Source organism: Leuciscus leuciscus (genome assembly GCF_965113295.1).
Source record: "Leuciscus leuciscus genome assembly, chromosome: 8".
NCBI classification, from domain to species: Eukaryota; Metazoa; Chordata; class Actinopteri; order Cypriniformes; family Leuciscidae; genus Leuciscus; species Leuciscus leuciscus.
Window position 1 is genome coordinate 773,188 of NC_138732.1, and position 5,167 is coordinate 778,354.

Here is a 5,167-nt window from a genome sequence, read left to right on the forward strand (position 1 = left end):
TCTTTTAAATGCTTTAAAAGACATGAAGACTGGTAAAGCACCAGGTATTGATGGCCTCTCCGTGGAGTTTTACGAGGCCTTTTGGGCAGTGAGGGGCAAGGACCTCTTGGATGTTTTAAATGAAAGTTTGGCTGTGGGTTCCCTCCCTCTACGTTGTAGGAGGGCAGTGGTCACTTTGTTGCCTAAGAAAGGTGACTTACAGGAAATAAAGAATTGGCGACCTGTAAGTTTACTATGTACAGACTTAAAGATTTTTTCGAAGGTTTTGGCCAATAGGTTAAAAGATGTGATGGGGCAAGTGGTTCATTCTGACCAGACCTATTGTATACCCGGAAGGTCCATTATGGATAACATTACTCTCATCAGAGATATTTTGGATGTCTCTGGTTATCTTGATCTGGACATAGGCTTTATTTCAGTTGATCAAGAAAAAGCCTTTGATCGAATAGAGCATCAATACCTCTGGAATACGCTTGATGCTTTTGGCTTTGGGTCCACTTTTAGGGGAATGATTCAAGTACTATATAGAGACATTGAGAGCGTGATGAAGATCAATGGTGGTTTGAGTGCCCCTTTTGAAATTGGGAGAGGTATAAGACAGGGATGTGCTCTCTCCGGAATGTTATATTCCCTGGCAATTGAACCAATGTTAAATAAGCTGCGTTCTTGTATTGAAGGTTTTAAGTTAGGGAATGTTCACAGTGTTCAACATCAAATATCAGCTTATGCGGATGATGTGATGATTTTAATTAATGGGAAAAAATATGTTATTAACTTGGAGTCTACTGCTAATGAATGTGGTGTAATTTCTGCTGCAAGAGTGAACTGGGAGAAAAGTGATGCACTGGTTAGAGGTAAATGGAAGAACGGCTTACCAATTTTACCTGGTGGGTTGAATTGGAAGAAAGGGAGTCTTAAGTATTTGGGAGTGCATCTTGGAGAAGTATCTGTGCAACAGAAAAACTGGGATGGGATTATAGAAAAGATGGAAGGCAGACTAAAGAAATGGAGATGGATTCATTCCCAGCTGTCTTTTAGAGGGAGAGTACTAATATTGAACAATTTAATAGCCTCAACTATGTGGCATAAGCTCTCTTGTGTTGAACCTCCCACCGGACTATTAGCAAGGTTGCAAAGGATATTGGTGGACTTCTGGGACAGGTTGCACTGGGTCCCTCAAAGTGTGCTCTTTTTGCCATTGGAGGAGGGAGGACAAGGGTTGGTGTCTCTATCAAACCGGTACGCAACATTACGATTACAGTTCATCCAGAAGTTTCTAACAGGCTCAGTGGATGTGGTATGGAGAGAAGTTGCAAAAAACATTCTTCACAGAGTGGATGGACTTGGACTAGATACTGCTTTGTTCCTCACGGATACCAAAAAGCTAAATTTGAGTGGACTATCTTCATTCTATCGTGGCTTGTTCAAAGTTTGGGGATCTTTCATCATTAAAAGACCAGATAATGCAAACTCTCTGTTGTTGGAGGAGCCTCTAGTTAAGGGGGCCCGTTTGGACATGACAGATCAAGTGCCGAATCTTTCTCAGAGACTGTGTGACACCCAGACGGTAAAGATTCATATAATTAAAGTGGCCGGATCTGAACTAAAAGACGTTACGGCTGTGGCATCGTTATTAGAACAAAAATCTATGCGACAAACCTCAACAATCATGGAGTTATGGAGAAAGAAACTGGCAGCAGAGGAGTTGTTACTTCTTGAAAGATATAAGGAAGGACTTTTGCTTCCTGATATGAGAGACCCTTTTCCCAAGCACTGGATTACACCAGATTTAAAGGAGATGTCTGGTATTTTACACTTTTTTTTTTTTTAAATCTCTCTCTCTCTCTCTCTCACACACACACACTCTCTCTCTCTCTCTCACACACACACACTCTCTCTCTCTCTCTCTCTCACACACACACACTCTCTTTCTAACACACACACACACACTCTCTCTCTCTGTCTGACACACACACACACACACTCCCTCTCTCTCTCTCTCACACTCACACACACACACACACACACACACACACACACACACACACACACACACACACACACACACACACACACACACACACACTCACTCTCTCTCTCTCTGTCTAACACACTCTCTCTCTCTCTCTCTCTCTCACACACACTGTAACTTTTCTCTTTTTGTTTTTCGATTTAGTTACTAACGAGAGTTTATCACATAGATCAAATTACTGTTTAATGAACTTGAGCAAATAATCTACTGTTTTTTTTTTTAGGTGATTTATTCCCCCAATTCTCTAACAATAATCCAAATGAAGGACTAGAGAAATATTGTCTTTGATTTCACACACAAAAAAAAAAATCATATTAAGGTTCTTATCTGAGATGAAGTTTTGTCCTGAGAGAAAGATGAAGCTATGCAACTTGAAGAAAAACATTGAGTACATTGAACTTTTTCTCTCTTCTTTAGAACTGTCCATTCAGGCTGGAGAAAACAAACAAATCCACTCCACCACAGCATCCTTTTGAACCCATTCTAACTTATATTGGCTTCCCAATTCACCCTAAGACGTGAGTAAATGAACAGTTCTTATCATTGAGCTTAAAACCAAACGGTTTCTCAATGAGTCCAAGTTTTTGAGGTAGCCACCAAGAAACATAAGCTCCCACTACCCCAAACTGACTTGACTTCTTCTTCTTCATGCCAGCTTTCACCTTATATGCCAAACAGGTGAGCCTATATAGCGCCCTCTAATGGCTTGTAGTGTCTCTACACCATTCTTTTTTTTTTATTGTTTTATTTGTATAGCGCTTTTCACAATACAGATTGTATCAAAGCAGCTTCACAGTATTAAATTAAAATAATACAACAAGGTTTGTTTCTAGTGGAATTTATTGATTGATAAAACTAAATTAAATATCCCCAAAATATCCCCAACTGAGCAAGCCAAAGGCAACAGTGGCAAGGAACCGAAAAACTCCATCAAGTGACCTAATGGTGTCCTAAAACTCCATCAAGTGACCTAATGGTGTCCTAAAACTCCATCAAGTGACCTAATGGTGTCCTAAAACTCCATCAAGTGACCTAATGGTGTCCTAAAACTCCATCAGGTGACCTAATGGTGTCCTAAAACTCCATCAGGTGACCTAATGGTGTCCTAAAACTCCATCAGGTGACCTAATGGTGTCCTAAAACTCCATCAAGTGACCTAATGGTGTCCTAAAACTCCATCAGGTGACCTAATGGTGTCCTAAAACTCCATCAAGTGACCTAATGGTGTCCTAAAACTCCATCAGGTGACCTAATGGTGTCCTAAAACTCCATCAGGTGACCTAATGGTGTCCTAAAACTCCATCAAGTGACCTAATGGTGTCCTAAAACTCCATCAGGTGACCTAATGGTGTCCTAAAACTCCATCAGGTGACCTAATGGAGAAAAAAAACCTTGGGAGAACCCAGGCTCAGTCGGGGGCCAGTTCTCCTCTGGCATTTATGAGCTAGAGGCCATTCTTACATTACAAAATAACTGTTACAGATATTTCACTCTGTTACAACACAAACACTCTCTCTCTGTCTGACACACACACACACACACTCTCTCTCTCTCTCTCTCTCTCTCTCTCTCTCTCTCTCACACACACACACACAGTAAGTTTTATAAAGTTACTTTTGTAAAATCATAATATAGGGTCCTTCAACCTGTTTAAGATGCTTCAGAATCTTGGTGTCATTCCTCTCTTGCTGATACAGTGTAACTGCTGTTGCTATGGTTACCAGTGTAACTGCTGTTGCTATGGTTACCATGGCAGCCTTCAGTCAGTGTCTCCCTCTGCTGGTCACAGAGAGTTATTCACATTACTGAATCATTTCAGTCTGAGACTAAACCACGGCATCTAACGTTCAGAATATATTAACATTATATATTAATATATAATGAATATTAACATTAAAATTAAATTAACTTGAAATAATTTAACTAAATTAACATTAGATCGAAAGATTTAGAGAGACTGAATGACTTTAAGGATGAACAGACAAACTTTATACACTTTAAGAAAACAAAACATCAACTAAAACAGGAAATAAATGTTATTCCATCAGTAATGTTCACAGGATGATGTAGTTCTGACAGTGACCAGCAGGGGTCACACTAACAGCTTTAAACACGCCTATAATACACAGGAGAATCTTGCTGTTAGTTAAAGTTAGTTCAACATGTTTAAACATCAAGGACTTTTTTAATTGATCAAAAGTGACAGTAAAGACATTTATAATATTACAAAAGATTCTATTTAAAATAAATGCTGTTCTTTTGAACTTTCTATTCAACAAAGGATCATGAAAAATTTAATAAAATATGAAGCAGCACAACTGATTTCAACACTGATAATAATCATAAATGTTTCTTGAGCATCAAATCATGCTGTAATTTGTAATGATGCTGAAAATTCAGCTTTGATCACAGGAATAAATTACACTTTACTATATATTCACATAGAAAATCATTATTTTAAATTGTAACATTTCACAATATTACTTTTTTTTCTGTATTTTTGATCAAATAAATGCAGGCTTCTTTCAAAAATATAAAAAATAGTAATGTCCAAACTTTTGACTGGTACTGTTTATATATGTAACTCTGTGGACTCTGAAGCACATCTATCTCCTCCACAGAGAGGAACTCCAGTAAAGCAGAGTAAAACCTCTGAATCTCCTCATAAATCCTCATTCTCTGCTCATGTGTCCTCATTAGGGGGCGTGTCTTCTGTCTCGCCTGGTGTGAATCACATTAATATTCATGATCATCAACACATCCACGCATACAGCAGCGCTGACACAGAAACTGACATACACAATTTAAATCACAAATATTGTTGTTTATGAAAGAATGATTTCCACATCATTCTGTAGTAAAAAGCCTACAAGAATGGGAACTCCAGAGTCTTATGGACAACTATTCAGTGTGTGTTATATGGCCTTATCGCAGTGACAATTCCCCCCCAAAACTCACTAACCACGCCTAATCTTTCTTTTCTATAAAATGCAAACATGTACATCCATTTTGCTCACATATTGTAGCAGAGTGTGTGCTGAATACAGCAAAATGACATGTTGGCCAACAGTATGTTGTAAGTCTCAAGGGCCCCGAAACACCTCAGACCCCCAGAGGGTTAACATACAGCTTTTG